Here is a 17,203-nt window from a genome sequence, read left to right as displayed (position 1 = left end):
GACATGTTTTACAATATTTCATCAGTGTTGCAATGGTGGAGTCCATTGTGGTATGTCAGGTAAGTGTTGTTTTGTCAAAGTATGAATCAAATCTGATCATAAATACAGGTACATTACTGTCATGATAATAAGAAAGTATTTGAAGTTTGAAAGCAATAGCCTATATACTTTAGAAGTGAATCTAAACACAAAATATTCAAAGTTACTAAGTTAACAAAGGGCCATAATTCCAACTTATGCAAGTTATGCAACTTTTCCTGTACAGTCCCCTTATGATAGTTAGCCAGTGTTCCAATTCTGAAAGCAATAGCTATGATAGTTAGGAGTAAAGTAAACCAAAACACAAAACTTTACCAAATTTTCAATTTTCTAAATATAAAAGCGGCCATGATTCTGTGAAATGCCAGTCAGAGTTACATAACTTGCACAGTCTCCTTATTATAATTAGAGAGTGTTGCAAGAAGAAAGCAATAGCTTTGATACTGAATAATTATACTTAATTACTTAATTTACTTAACCAAAGTTTCAATTTTCTGTGTAAAAAGGGAACATAATTCTTACAAAATGCTTGATACCCAAGGATCATTCCTCGTTTCGTTCAAATCAACCCAAAAGCCTTTTACTAAGTTCTTCATTTCTACACCGATTCACTTCAAATTGATACTGAACTTCTCGTATGACAATTCGGTCAATCTCAACTATGCATGGCCCCATTACCAACCCTGGGGCGCCCTGCCCACATAGGTCACACCCACCCAAACGCCTTTTACTATAACTTCTTCATTTCGACACCAATTCACTTCTAATTGATATTGAACTTCTCTTATGACAATACGGTCAATCTCAACTATGCATGGCCTCATTACCAACCCTGGGGTACACCTAGGTCAAACATTCGGCGTGGGGATATGCGTCGGCCTCGTCCGCGCCATTTCTAGTTGACATTGGTTTCACCCAAAAGCTTTTTTTTTTTAATTTTGGTCACCATGAATATTGCTTTAAAACTGAGTGAAAGTTAATACTGCTTTAAAACTAAGTCAAAATTAATTCTGCTTTAAAACTGGGTTGCCATGAATACTGCTTCAAGAGTTACAATGAATACTGCTTTAAGAGTCGCCATTAATACTGCTTTAATGACTGAGTCGCAATGAACACTGCTTTAAAACTGAGTCGCCATGAATACTGCTTTAAGAGTCACAATAAATGCTGCTTTAAAACTGAATCACAATGAATACTGCTTTAAACCTGAGTTACCATGAATACTGCTTAAAGAGTTACAATAAATACTGCTTTAAAACTGAGTCACAATGAATACTGCTTTAAAACTGAGTACAATAAATACTGCTTTAAGAGTAACAATGAATACTGCTTGAAAACTGAGTCAAAATGAAAACTGCTTTTAATCTGAGTCACAATAAATAATGCCTTAATCTGAGTCACAATTAACAATTAATACTGCTGTAATTGGTAGCAGGCTCTTAGTCTTATTAAGACCCAAGCTTTTTTGGCCCAGTCCTAAAACCTGGACTATATTTAATTACACTCATTTTTTTAAACTTACTTAAAACACCATTATCGCTTAACAAACTGTTACCAATTTATGTTTTGGTTTAGAATTTATGAAAGCAGTTATAGAGCGTTGGATCGTTGCATTTTATTATAATTGATAAAAGGAATTTAAACTGAGTCACAATGACTAAACAAGAGCACCGCCTAGCAGGTGCAGACCGCTCATCTATTTGTCAAAGTATGAATCAAATCAGATCATAAATAAAGAAGTTATGGCAATTTTAGCAAAATTGTGAGTGTGTGGACATTTATTACATTATCTTTCAAAAATGATTGTTTTACTTTCTTTTTTGGGGGTGGGGGGGGGGATTCTTGGGTGGGATGGTTGGACAGTCTTTAAAAGAAAATATATAATATTTTTTATGGGGGTCGGGGGGGGGGGGGGGTGAAAGGGGGGTATAGTGTGGTCATTTATTACATGATCTTTCAAAAATAAGACGAACAAAATGGGGAAAAAATGTTGGGGGGGGGGTTTCTGGGGGGGGGGCGTGGGGAATAGTTTGGGTGAAGTCTATTGTGGTATGTCTGGTAAGTGTTGTTTTGTCAAAGTATGAATCAAATCTGATCATAAATAAAGAAGTAATGGAAATTTTTGAAAAATGTAATACTTTGACCTTGACAGTCAAGGTCATTCAAAGGTCAAAGTCAAATTCAACTTGCAAGGTACAGTACCCTCATAATAGTTAGAAAGTATTTGAAGTTTGAAAGCAATAACCTTTATACGTTAGAAGTAAAGTGGATCTAAACACACAATTTAACCAAATATTCAAAGCTACTAAGTCAAAAAAGGGCCATAATTCTGTCGAAATGACAACCATTTGCCAGGTACAGTAACGTCATAATAGTAAGAAAGTATATTAATCTTTAAAGCAATAGCCTTGATACTTTAGAAATAAAGTGCATGTTCATAAAAAATTTAAAAAATATTCAAAGTTACTAAGTCAAAAAAGGGCAATAATTCTGTCAAAATGACAACCAGAGTTATTCAACTTGTCCTGTACTGTCCCCTTAGGATAGTGCGGGAGTGTTCCAAATATGAAAGTAATATCTATGATACTTTAGGAGTAAAGTGGACCAAAACACAAAAGTGAACCAAATTTTCAATTTTCTAAGTATAAATGGTCCATTATTATGTGGTTTGGGTGGAGTCTATTGTAGTATGTCAGGTAAGAGTTGTTTTGTCAAAGTATCAATCAAATCTGATCATAAATAACGAAGTCATGGCAATTTTAGATAAATTTTGTTATTTGACCTTTAGGGTCAAGGTCATTCAAAGGTCAAGGTAAAATTAAACTTGCCAGGTACAGTACCCTCATGATAGTATGAATGTATTTGAAGTTTGAAAGCAATAGCCTTGATACTTTAGAAGTAAAGTGGATGTAAACACAAAATTTAACCATATATTTAAAGTTATTAGTCAAAAAAGGGCCATAATTTCGTCAAAATGACAACAAGAGTTATGCAACTTGTCCTGTACAGTCCCCTTATGATAGTTTGTGAGTGTTTCAAGTCTGAAAGCAATAGCTATGATACTTCAGGAGTAAAGTGGTACCACGAAACTTAACGAAATTTTCTAAGTATAAAGGGGCCATAATTCTGTCAAAATGCCAGTCAGAGTTACATAACTTTGCCTGCACAGTCCCCGAATGATAGTTAGTAAGTGTTGCAAGTATGAAAGCAATCGTTTGATACTGTAGGAATAAAGTGGACCTAAACACAAAACTTAACCAAATTTTCAATTTTTAAGTATAAAAAGGGCACATAATTCTGTAAAAATGCACACCAGAGTTATCAAACTTTGCCTGTCCAGTACCCTCATGATAGTTAGTAAGTGTACCAAGTTTGAATGCAATAGCTTTGATACTTAAGGAATAAAATGGACCTAAACACAAAACTTAACCAAATTTTCAATTTCTTACGTATAAAAAAGGGCACATAATTGTGTCAAAATGCACACCAGAGTTATCAAACTTTGCCTGCCCAGTCCCCTCATGATAGTAAGTAAGTGTTCCAAGTATGAAAGCAATATCTATGATACTTTAGGGGTAAAGTGGACCAAAACACAAAACTTAACCAAATTTTCAAGTATAAAGGGCCCATAATTCCGTCAAAATGCCAGTCAGAGTTACATAACTTTGCCTGCACAGTCCCCTTACGATAGTTAGTAAGTGTTGCAAGTATGAAAGCAATGGCTTTGATACTTTAGGAAAAAAGTGGACCTAAACACAAAACTTAACCAAAATTTCAATTTTCTAAGTATAAAAAGGGCACATAATTCTGTCAAAATGCCAGTCAGAGTTACATAACTTTGCCTGCCCAGTCCCCTCATGATAGTAAGTAAGTGTACCAAGTTTGAATGCAATGAATCCGGGTCCGTTCACCCTAATTTCAGTTCGCCCTTATTCCCCTTCGCCCTAAATCCTGTTCGCCCTGGGTCCGTTCGCCCTAAATTTTATTATCAAAGCAGGGGAAATATCAAACAAAAAAGTGTTACCGAAATATAAAATACGACGTTCTTTAACTTGTAAGCGTGTTTGTAACATAGGCCAGTAATGTTCACTAATTGCTTATTATATTAATTAATGAAAACTTAGGGTACAAACTTGGTTACTTGTGTGAAAAATCAAGATGGCGCGTTACATGTGTGAAAAATCAAGATGGCGCTCTTTAACTTGTAAGCGTGTTTGTAACAAAGGCCAGTAATTTTCACTTATTGCGATTTATATTAATTAATGAAAACTTAGGTACAAAATTGTTTACATGTGTGAAAAATCAACTGTTTATACCCCAATATGCAAATGATAATATAGGGCGAACGGACCCAGGGCGAACGAACCCAGGGCGAACGAACCCAGGGCGAATGTGTAACTATAGGGCGAACGGACCCGATACCGAATGCAATAGCATTGATACTTTATGAGAAAAGTGTACCTAAACGCAAAACTAAACCGGAAAAAAAATAGATGAGCTAAAAATGTCTCAATAGACAATGATTAAACCCTTAAACACTCAGATCAATTTGGAAGCGTGTTTTTTTTTTTCCCTTAGAAAATCAAATATTGTAAATTTTAGGCTTCATTCCCAACCTTAAGATACTGATGAGCAGGAAACAGTGTAAAACAAGAACAGACTTCGAGTTACTTGCATGCTGTTCTGGTTGCATATAGCCATTTTCACTTTGCTTCCAAGCAGGAAAGGGTTAAACTTATTTCCAGTGCACATTGATATATAACTGAGTATCATGCAATTCATACTGATATAAAACTGCATCCCAATTAATACTGATACAAAACTGAGTAACAAAAAAATTCTAATATAAAACTGCAAAACAACAATTAATACTGATATACAACTTAATAACTTATTAAATTAAATGTATGATAAATAACTCCTTAAAAAAGACATTAATATTAAGTATTAATAAAATCAATATCCAGTCCATGTTCTTTTGCAAAAATGGTATCATTTCAATGTGAGTCACAATGACTCAAAACTGAGTCTCAATAAATAATGATTTAAACTTATAATTTCCAATGCATATTTATATAAAACTGCATGCTTATATATATAATGAATACTGATACAAAACTGAGTCACAAAAAATACTTATATAAAACTGAGTTACAATTAATACTGACATACAAATTAATAATTAATTATATTAAATGATGTACGCACATAATGTGCTATGTTATAACCTTATTAAGCATAAACTTTTATGATAATAACTCCGTAATAAAAATATTATACGCTCAATGTTCTTTCCTAAAAATGGTAACATCATTACAATGTCACAGTAAATTGGAATAAACAGAATATTTGAAGTAAATGAATTTATATAAATAAAGAATTGCTTATAAAAGAATTGTAATTTTAATGTAAAGTTTGAAATCAACTTACATTTTGTTTCTCAAATCTGTGTTAAGTATAGTTCCTCACACGAACACAAAACACAACTGTTGGGAAAAAAGAAATAATGTTATAGTTCCTCACACGAACACAAAACACAACTGTTGGGAAAAAAGAAATAATGTGAGTTTAAATAAAAAAGCAAATAACCATAATCCAATCAAATCAAGTTGAATTCATACGCTTATAAGAAACCTTTATTAAAAACATCCCAAATACCATGTATATTCCAGTGACACGAAAGGACCCATGTCATTTTTACCTGGCTCCTAAATTTTCTGGCTCAACCATGGTGTCTTAAGCTGTGGCAAGAGGCAAGCTCCCTTAAATGGCATTTGACACCTCTGGTCCCTATCTGCCTGTTTAATAACAATAGTGTCAGCAGTTTCACACCTACCAATACACAAGTTTGTATTTAGACAAAGTCCTTATTTTAAATAAAATAATGGCTAAAATAAAGATAAAATTGTGCGTTAAAACAAGGCTTGTCATTATAGGATGACATACACATGTATGCCCTCTTTTTCCACATTTTTCGAAACCTAAACGCAAACTTTAAGTGTGACGGAATTTCAGATGGACAGTGCGATCACTAGTTATATGCCCACCCTCGGGGGCATAAAAATAAGATATATATAATAAAACATAAAATTTAAATAAGATTATGACAAACAAATGTTAGTCATAAAACAAATAGTTATTTGATAAGCCACTAACTTGAACTTTAATAATCATTTAACATTGTCAATACTTACAATTTTGAAAATTTTAAATGTTTAATTTAAGTAATGATAACATTTGTGTGATCTGAACTTTAAGCACATGCATAAAACCATCTTTTTACAGAGCGAGGCACTTTAATTTATCCCACCTCTGAAAGTTGTAATTCTGTTGCTGTGATAGCAATATTATACCCTTGAGTATTTAAAATGCAATAGGATATATCTATATTCTCTTGAATTGCTTTTTAATTTGAGTTACCAATTTATTGATGTCAATGTTTGTTTTTTAGTTGAATGTGATTTATGTTTTGTGATTTATTCTGGGCGAGGTGTGAGGCTTGACATGTATTTTAGCCGGTTAAAACTGCTGCCACTGAAACAAAAATGAATATTGAGAATATGGCGACATGTACCAGTGTCGTTCTTTTTCCAATCCCATACCATAATATTTAATCTGAAATCACCGCTTTGATGGCTTTGAAACTATCAATTTAAAGATGTAATAATTTGTCCCCTACCGGTTTCACCGGAGGGGACTTATGGTTTGCGCTCTGTGTGTCTGTCCTTCAGTCACACTTTTCTGGATCCTGCGATAACTTTAAAAGTTCTTCATATTTGTTCATGAAACTTTAAACATGGATAGATGGCAATATAGATATTATGCACGTCATTTCATTTTGTTCATACGTCAAGAATTCTGGTTGCTATGGCAACAAATACTTAAAAAAAATCAAAAAAATCTGACAATGGTGGAGCCGGTAGGGGACATCATTGCTTGGCAATAGTCTTGTTTTGAATGTTTGACTTCGTGTTGTATGTATTGTCCTTTATAGTATAGGCAATTGGTCACTAGCCTTCAATAAATACTAGACCCAGTCGCGATGATCGGCTTGATTGTCGAAAAGGTCCATGAAATTTCGGAAAGATATCAGACAGAATCTATGCCGATCAAGCAATTGTAGAGCTATGCATGTATATCGAATAGTTCTAGTAATTGGGGTACTCGCTGGTAAAGCGTTTAACTGCATGCATCTTTTATAACATATATGTATATAAATGTTTCTACCGGCAATATATATATTTCACGCGATTGCCTTGTCTTTAATATAACTATAATCCATTTGCGATGAGAAATTCGCCTCTCAAGATGATCTTGAACCATCATACAAATACAATACCGTGTGCATTGGATGATACAACTAAACAAGAAATATCTTTAAAAAAGATATACGGCGTATATCCTGACTTGGAAATAAAGTAAGAAAAAGTATGTTTTATTTGATTCTGTAGTAGAAACAAAGATGCAAACTTGCTGAAAACAAACCCTTTTCTTTTTAAAGTAAAAAGGGGTTATAATTATGATAAATTGCCAGGACAGAGTTACGGGCCTTTGTTTTTGACATCTTATATGGTGTGAAGCTAATGATGGTGCCCTAATACTAATGATACACGATATAAAGTAAAACAACATGCAATTACTGTGTATGTATGTGTGTGATAGAGAAAATTTTCCAAACTGTATTTTTTAATATGAATATTAAGTAACATACATTATGACAACACAAAGTCATGTTTGTATAATTTATATCTGCATTATGTGAGTTGCTGCTTATATGGGATCCCCACCAGGATTTGAACCTGTATTTCCTCTCCATATGGAAAGGTGTGTTTCCTTACACTATAAGGATGTTCCCATTAACAGCAATATTGGTTACAGCAGTTATTACAATTTTATCTTTATTTTAGCCATTATTTTATTTAAAATAAGGACTTAGTATAAATACAAACTTGTGTATTGGTAGGTGTGAAACTGCTGACACTATTGTTATTGAACAGACATGGGCAGGGACAGTGTACTGACTGGTAGGCCGGGCCAAGAGGTGTGAAACAGGCAGACAGGGGCCATAGGTGTGAAACAGGCAAACAGGGACCAGAGGTGTCAAATGCCATTTAAGGGAGCTTGCCTCTTGCCACAGCTTAAGACACCATGGTTGAGCCACGAAATTTAGGAGCCAGGTAAAAATGACATGGGTCCTCCCGTGTCACTGGAATATCCACAGACAGAAAAAAAAACAAAAAAAACTTTCTGCTAGAAAGCTGAGTGTTCATATGTACATGCAACTAAACTATTTAAAAAAAATAAATATTGGTCACGGTCTGTTAGTCAAATTTCATATTTTTCAGACAATGTAAAAGCGAAAATGTAATGACTGAGTGCTTTATTAAAAAAAATGCATTTGTAAAATGCAATGCCACAGCAATGAGTGTTTTGGCATAGAAATGTGAGTGGGTATGTGAGTGGGTACAAGCCTTTTCTATCATAGACCTAGTTTCTGACCCCATATGACCCAGATTCAAACTTGACCTTGAGATCATAAAGATAAACATTTTGATATATGAATGAATTCCATTCAGACATGTGGAATTATTACCACATATCGCCTTCCCCTGAATAATAAGACCCCCCTCTCCCCCTATACACAAGGGAGGATGTGGAATTGCCGCATGATTCTCCTGTTTAAATACAAAACTTAACTTGTGACTTATTGCTCGGACCCCCTTCTGCAATATTTGATTAGGCCCTCTTCAATATTTAATCAGAACCTCTTTACACAATTTCATCTGGACCATCTATATAATTAACTAGACATCTGTTTAAAAACTTGGAATTTTGATTTGGCTCCCTGTGTATTGACCCCTTTTGGGTATCTTATATAACCGCTTTTGACTTTCAGAATCCTTCTTTGGTGCCAAGTTCCTCTACGCAACTTTTATCTCCTGGTATACATTTAAAATAACATATTTGTCCAATTCCAAAGGGTCATGGCCCTTACCCCTCTGGATCTCTGTGGCAGCTATATTTAACTGCTTAATGATGCATGAATGCACGAAATTCTTACTTTTTAATTGAAACATAAGAAACTGCAAAAAATTAAGTCCACATATCTGATGAAGTAATGCCAACTTTTCGTATACGGAGAGGGCCCCCCCCCCCTCGGAGAAGTGCTCCCCGGAGAAGTGCCCCCTAATTTTAAGGGGACGGATAAGTGCCCCCCCTGTTGGAATTAAGTATGTGGATATCTGCCCCCTCACAATAATTCAAAGGGCGGATAAGTGCCCCCTTTGGGACTATCGTCTGTTCCAGGCAGTTCTGTAACCAGAAATTCCCGAAAAGTTGACAGTTATATATATCGAAAAAAACAGCGATACGACAGACATTGCTTAAATGAAAATCTCATGAGATTCCACAGTCATACATGTATGACTTTATTTCTATTTAAAGTAACCTACCATGTGCTCAAGTGTTTTCAATTCAAAATGACATTTCCCTGTATTTTTAATTATTCCTGCTTGTTTTGCAAACAAATTGTGGTGTAAATACAAACTCAAAGTAAAAATTAATTAAAATTACCTGATTCATGTGACAAAGCGTAAAAATTGTGAATTACAAGCTGATGGCTGATGAGAGTTATTTAAATCTATTGTAAAATGCATTTGAAATATTTGAATCTTTGATACATAGCGTGAATAAATATCTTACGACTAGTCGAATTGGTTTCCTTTTTCTTGGTGAATGAAAAACCTTTGTAACAAAGCTTTGCAACGCCTCTCGGACTTCAAACGAACTCCATATTTGATGCAATGGTTATGGTAATATTCAACAGTCTATGTTGTATTTTATACATTTGACAGAAACACTTTGCATTTTGAGCAGAGCATGTCAACATGCATCTGCTTTAATTTGCAGTAAATAAGTAAATTTGCAGTTTATTAGGATGGAATCTTTTAATTGGGAGACCGGACCGACATTAATTATTGAGCATGTTTTACCTTTGAAGAAAGCCGCAAACAGGTTGATGTCACACATTCAGCTCCCGCAATTATCAATAATCGGATTAAACATGCCATAAAGGTGTCAAGTCTTTACCGCCCTATTGAAATAATGTAAAACAAACTGTGAATGTCTATTACAGAAGTGCGGTAACACCAAAAAGTGATTGACGCGATCATTTGAATAAGTTCTGATAAACAATTTAATCCGTAATTAGTGAAAACAAACAAATCAATTATTGTTTTCAGCTTGCACACGATTGTATTAAATTGCATGCTAATGCATGGGCTTTTGGTTTGAATTTCGGTGGAAATATGAAACAATCCCAGTCCCGAAGCCTTTTAATATTAGCAAAAAAGGATTTTTTTCTATTCTTAATATCGCAACATCCGGGCACTTGCGTCAGTTAGAGCTACATGCCCTTTGACGACAGTGAAAACAAAAGGGGAGGGGGGCATCCTTTCATCAATTTTGTGGTCTTAATTTGTTGCAATTTCTTGTGTTTGAAAACAAAAGTAAGATTTTCATTTAGCAGTTAAATATAGCTGTCACAATTATATATAACTGTCAATTAAATCTAGCTGATACTCATACTTGTCAAAACTCATTGACGAATTGGTTGAAGCATCACAAAAATAATAACTTCTCTAAAACAAACCACCCAACTTTCACAATCATTAAAATACTAGCGAGTCTTTACAGAGTAAATACGCAGAGAAATACAGAACATGTACTAGAGTGGACAAAACAGCCTTTAGAATGCTTAAATCTGTCACTCTACCGAACTTATGCGGGATTGGTTAAAAGATGTGTGGCGGCCCGGTAAACTCAGTCGGGAGAGCATTCGCCCTGTAAGTAAGTGTCCCAGGTTCGAGTCCCGGACTGGCCACACATTTTTCACCACCCGGCGACAAATCGAAATGAATGCTACTTTTAGATTAGTCTAACTAGATTGACGTGAAAGGCAGACCCATTTTATAAGCTGATATTCATTACTGTCAGCCTTCATGTCTAACTTTAAAATGCATGTAGCCAAGCAGGGTTGATGTAGATTCCTATAATGTTTTAAGCTTTACAACCTTTGACTACCAAATATATTTAGCTATTGTTGCTTGTACAAAGAAGTAACAAATAAAACAACATAAACCTACCTAGTTATAATACATCAAGAACAGTTTTATCCTGCCTCCAATATCATGTTTTGGTCATCTGCCATTTTCGTCCGACGTCATAGTATGCTATTCACCTAGTTCTTCTTGTATGCTCTGAGATTTTATGAGTACATTCATACAGCTCAGCGACCCGGAGGGTCAATATAGCTGGGAGTTGGATTATTGCAACTAGCTATTCACCGAAAGTCGGCGTCCTCCGGTCGTGTGAGCAAGTCCGCACGGGGAAAGCGACCCATCCCATACCGTACAAGCTATCGGGTGGTGTCTTATCAATTTCGATTAAAATAAATAAATAAAAACACAAAAGGATGAAACATCTGGTTTTACAGTACTCGAGTAAACGATTTCGGATAGGGAAATTTTGGACGAAGGGGAATTTCGTAAAATAGAGCATTATTTCAATTGAAAACCACTATGACATTACTGATAAGTAAAGGAAACCGATATAAAGAATAATTCCTCATGTTCTCTTTGACTGACATTAGTTTTTTGGACAATAATTGTTGTCAAACAGGTGTTTTTTTCCAGAACCGAATGATTGTATGGAGGCCGCCATTTTTTACAATTCCACGGTGAATGTTTAATATGCGGATCAAAGCAACAGATGTAAGGCGTCTTCTGATTGGCTAACACTCAAGGGTCGATAAAATTGTACGTCGACGTACAATTTTGTACGTCGACGTACAATTTTTGTACGTCGACGTACATATTGTACGTCGACGTACATTTTCTTTTAACCTAGTAGGTCTTGTTGACTTTTGACCCAAATGGTACGCGATAGCGATAAGATCAGTGTTGGGTCTCACTAAAACGCTTACGGAATTTGCATACAATATAGATAACGTTGAAAACTGCATACGATATGAACAAAGAAGGAAATTGCAGACGGTAATCGCTGTCCGTTATTATGGTGTTTATTATGGTTTAGTTATTTTAATTTTATTTTTTGATGTTAAAAATTCACGATGGATACTTAAATATTGATGTTTACCTTTTTTATTTTGATATGTTATGGTGTAGATTAACCTAAGTTAATATAACAATCAAAACAGTAGGGCATGGAATGGCAGATCAACATTGTTAATTTTCGGATAAACTTTCTGGATTTTGCCTACTCCTATAAATATGAGGTCGATTTAAGCGGGGTAGCTTACGTCTAATTATTTGGACTAGATTTTGCCAAGGTATATTTTTCATAGATTTTCAGTTTGTTTGCTTCAAGAAGTAGTATGTGGAAAAAACATTTCCTGTAAAAAGAATATATTTCATCAATCATAACGTTTTTATGAGACGTATTGGCCCTCATAATGACGATTTTAGCGGATATTTCTGTCTGTTACACAGTTGTCAAAATCTAAAACGCTTCACAATTTATCTGTCAAATGATTGAAATCATTTCTTATTATACGATTTTAAAATGACATCAACTGTAGTAACACATCTTTGATACATTTTATTGCTTATATGCTTCTCAAAGTTTTCTACTTTCACTTTATTTATTTTTAAGATGATTGTATAACTGTTGATCAATTGATAGCTGAAAGACTGTCAAATGAATATGGAATTAGGTTGTAGTAGATACAGTCAAGTTACCATTACCGGATCATTACCCATAGAGGATCACTTTCATGTTCAAGAATGCGCTTCCCGATAAATAGTTGTCAGTTTTGGATGATATTTTGAACACAGCATTTTCAATCACATATAGAAAACAATTATAACAAAAACAAATGAATATAATTTACAACTGGCAATGTAATTTGGGCATTGTAAACAACACAGTTCATGTTTCGACAGTTCAAATAGCGTGGTAGAAGCCCCCTGAGTGGTTTCGATCACGTGATCCGTTATGGCTACAACTGATCTGTTAATGCATGAATTCTGCAGCGAAAAAAAGGTATCACAAATACATTTTGCCTGCGTTTAAAAATAAGACTATATGCTGAATCAGCGAGCAAAGGTAATATTTAATCAAACTGATGTAAAAGAAGTCTCAAAACATTTATTGCTTTTCACCAGAACAACTTTATTACGCTACTGATCCGGTAATGGTAACTTGACTGTACATGTATTATAAAATTTGTGTTAAAAATCTGTGTGCAATCCAGTAATGGACTGTAAGCAATCGCAATTCTATTTGTAACACCAGAATTAACCCTTTACATGCTGGGAAATTTGTCGTCTGCTAAAATGTCGTCTGCTGAATTTCTACAATTAGCATTTCTTTGATTTTTTTTCAAAAAATACTATCAGAATAGCAAACAGTTTGGATCCAGATGAGACGCCACGTTCTGTGGCGTCTCATCTGGATCCAAACTGTTTGCAAAGGCCTTCAAAATTTGGTTCCCGCACTGAAAGTATTAATGAATGCGTTATCAATGTCAATTAAGTGTTCATGATCAAGTTGAAATTAAAGCAGTGATGCGCAAAGATAATGATTCGTTAAAACAAAAAAAGAAATAAAAAATGTAGAACAACACAAATTTGGAAGTCACTTTAGAGACTATAGTTTCCAGTTTTAGACAATTTAAAGGTTGTCATCTCATATGTTTTGGAATATTGGTAAGATTGTTACCAAGTAGAAATACTTGTGCAGGCATTTTTTTTTATTTGTAATATATTATGTTTAAATATAATTAAAACCACACATATATATTTTGCAATAATTTTGTTAAGGCCTGTATCTTGTTGTTTCAGTGAAGAACTCCAATGATATAAATGTAGGGGCATGTGTCCAAAGCTGATCCACATCATAACATACTGATTGGGAATAATGACATAGTACCAAAAGATGTGCTTATACTGTAATTAGCAGGTATGGTATGACTCACACCATGTATTGTTTACCTCATTTGTGTTTACTATTTATTCTATTTTTTTCCATTAGTAAAAACAACATATGATTTATTGATTATCTTATCCATGGTATGCGGATGTTTAGATAAAAACTAACAGAATTTATTAAACAAAAATGCCTTAGCTCTTTTCACTATGCATATCTGGAGGGAACAGAAATAAATTATGTACAAAACAAAAATCTTATTTTCATGTTGATAACAGTGTATCATTTGATTAATAATGTGTTGTGTTATTTTTACAAATATTAAGTTCAATAAGAAAAACAACAATGAAGGGAAAAATAACATGTGGTTACCACTGTATTGATGTATTATTGATGTGTTTGTGGAACGTTGCAGTCATAAATTATCAGTCATTGTTATATATTTTCATTGCAGATCTTCACAAATGAACCTGGCAGATCCTGGTGCAACCTTACCTTACCATGTTTACATCTAACCGTCAGTTTGAGCTGTGTGTGGGTGGTAACACGGACTATATACATGTATTGCCCAGTAATTGTCTTGTGATGGACCTTTTTAACATATCAAGTATTTAATTGAAGACTTAAGAGATCAGTTTTCATCAAAGAATTTAAAAATACAGTTTTTTTTGTAAGGGTGAACATGTGGTTATAATGGCATTGATGTATATCTTGTGTCTGTTTTTTAATCAGCCTTTCATCCATAATTATGAATATTAAGCATGATAAAGTATTTTAAGGGAATATAATGTAGAAATGTTATGTTGTTTCTGCACAAGCTTTTGAATACAAGAAATTCTATGTTCACTCAGCACTGTTTACACATTGTCAATGAATTTGCTTGTTTTAGTTTCCAAATCTGTCTGTCTAGCTCCCTGTGAATAATGTACTTTTTTACATTGCATCCATTGATTTTAAATGGGGTGTATTATGCACATGTCACACTTTTTTTACAAAAACATCAAGGTCAAAGGTAAAATATATGGGTCAAAATCATAACTTTTGCAATATTGAAGATAGCAACTTGATATTTGGAATGCATGTGTACCTCATGGAGCTGCACATTTTGAGTGGTGAAAGGTCAAGGTCATCCTTCAAGGTCAAAGGTCAAATATATGGGTCAAAATCGCTCAAAAAGGGACATTGTGTATTGTGTTTTACAAACACATACCTTGTTATGTTATGTAATGGCCTTTCAATCATCTTATTTTTTTATGAAATACGCTGGATTTGTCTTTTCATTTCATCCATGATATCATTATGTTTTTTTTTTGCCTGTTACATTTTGCGGCCCAATGTACGTGTTAAGCAGTTTAACCATTTACAACGGCATTTGTGGCGAGGCTTACAGTCATAAGGTTGGTCATTACATGCACTGCATATCATACAATCGTTTGGCTTTTATTGACACAATTTGCGAAAACGGTGTTAAAGACTAAACATCACAAGTGTCGCAACTTCGTCCCCACCTGGGAATTCAGAGCGCAAATTTCAGATTATAATGTGTCAGATTTTACACTTGTATAATGAAGAAGTCATCTCTTGACAAGATGGTGATGTCCTGATCTCGTTCCAAGCCACACATGATACTTGTTTTGCTTTTAATCAAAATCGGTGTTAAATAGTAAACATAAAAAGTGTCACAAATTCGTCCCTATTGAGAAGTCAGAGCTAAAATTTCTGATTTTAATTTGTCAGATTTTGCACTTTTATAATGAAGAAGTCATCTCTTGACAAGATGGTGGTGTTCTTATCTCGTGCCGAGCCACAAATGATTCTTGTTTTGGTTCAAAGCAACATATAAACGAAGATTTTTTTAATGTACTTTGTTTTAAATTCTGTTCTTTGAAAAATGCATGTACTTTGTTTTAAATTCTGTTCTTTGAAAAATGCATAATAAGTCATCAACTATTATAATTTTATGAAAATATTACTTTAATTTTGGTTAATGCAGTTATTGATAGAAATTGTTTTAACGCATACGATGTAGATAACGTTCGCGAACCACAATAGAAACGTTCGTTGAGTTCACGTTTAAACGCGACGGTCACGTTCTTACAGTGGGTATTATTTGTTGATCTTACTTCACTTTATCGACCATTTGTCATTTAACAGTATGAACACACGAACAATCAAAGTAAAATTAGATGTAAGCGATCGTTTTTTTCCGTTTAAGTTTCAAACATTGGCTCGAAAAAGTGTGTGCAAAGGCTCATTATCGACAATAAAGATAACTTAATAATAAGCTGTAAAAACAACAAGCAACAGTTTATGGGATTTAAGTATTAGTCTTATTAAAATATACGGTCAGTACAAACATATATTGTAATATATGCTACTAACAATCGTTAAGTATAAACTGTAAGCAAACATCAACAATAACAATAACAGTTCGAGTATAAATATAGGTGAATGGAAAAAGTGAAAATCATTTAATTGTCTTATGAAAATTATGAGCACAATGTTCTGGTATTTTCTTCGTGCTGTAGCATTCTTGTAGTTTGACGAAATCTCGTGACACCACTGGAATGGCACGACAGTAACACATGGGTTTGACTGCAAAACATAACAGAAACGCGCGAGTACAAGTCTAACAAATGACAGTGTTTTAACAAGTTTGTATTTCTCCTAACCATTACTTCGTTACTATGGAAAAAAAACAATTTTCAAAAACTGTACAGAACAAGAAATTTACGCAGAATTACGACTTCAGTATAACTTGATGTCATGATACAATTAAGTATAAAAATATACTGAAACAATATTGACATAACTTGAAACATCCTTATTATGTACAAATGCATACTGGTACGCCCTACTCTAGATATTTTGAGTTCGACTACTGGATAGATATAGATACACAGAGGTTAGTAAGGAAATGCATTAACAGTTATATTGCACAACTATTAAATTATAAGTCACATGTTATGTACACTAGCCTGTAGAGATAGTGCAGGACGTTGGCGAGTCGGCGTACGGCATAATACCGAAGGCAACCGGTCACCAAAATCCTGCTATGTGATAGGATTGTACTTATATTTTGTATAAGTATATAGATCGCGCGATTTTTTGGTATTTTTATTTGCTGGCGCTAGACTGATGTGGTCGTTTTAAAATGATGTTTTTATGTTTACGGTGACAATTATTTAGTCGGTATTAGATTAATTGGAGGCGGTCG

The 17,203-nt window shown here is 34.1% G+C and overlaps 1 long non-coding RNA gene across 3 annotated transcripts in view; it reads left to right on the top strand.

The window, feature by feature from the left end:
- Nucleotides 1-15,955, top strand: part of LOC127838190 (uncharacterized) — a 451,449-nt gene extending 435,494 nt beyond the window's left edge. Inside the window, exons 1-4 of one of the 3 annotated variants that reach the window (XR_008029708.1) lie at nt 12,058-12,092; nt 13,902-14,019; nt 14,441-14,998; nt 15,132-15,955. This is a non-coding gene — a long non-coding RNA (uncharacterized LOC127838190). Of the gene's footprint in view, nt 1-12,057; nt 12,093-13,901; nt 14,020-14,440 lie in introns of those variants that run through there. The other 2 variants (XR_008029706.1, XR_008029707.1) reach the window with 2 other exon arrangements.
- The last annotated feature ends 1,248 nt before the right edge of the window (nt 15,956-17,203 follow it).

The sequence above is a fragment of the Dreissena polymorpha genome, chromosome 7, assembly GCF_020536995.1.
Source record: "Dreissena polymorpha isolate Duluth1 chromosome 7, UMN_Dpol_1.0, whole genome shotgun sequence".
Classification (NCBI taxonomy): domain Eukaryota; kingdom Metazoa; phylum Mollusca; class Bivalvia; order Myida; family Dreissenidae; genus Dreissena; species Dreissena polymorpha.
This window is presented reverse-complemented; position numbering and strand designations above follow the sequence as displayed.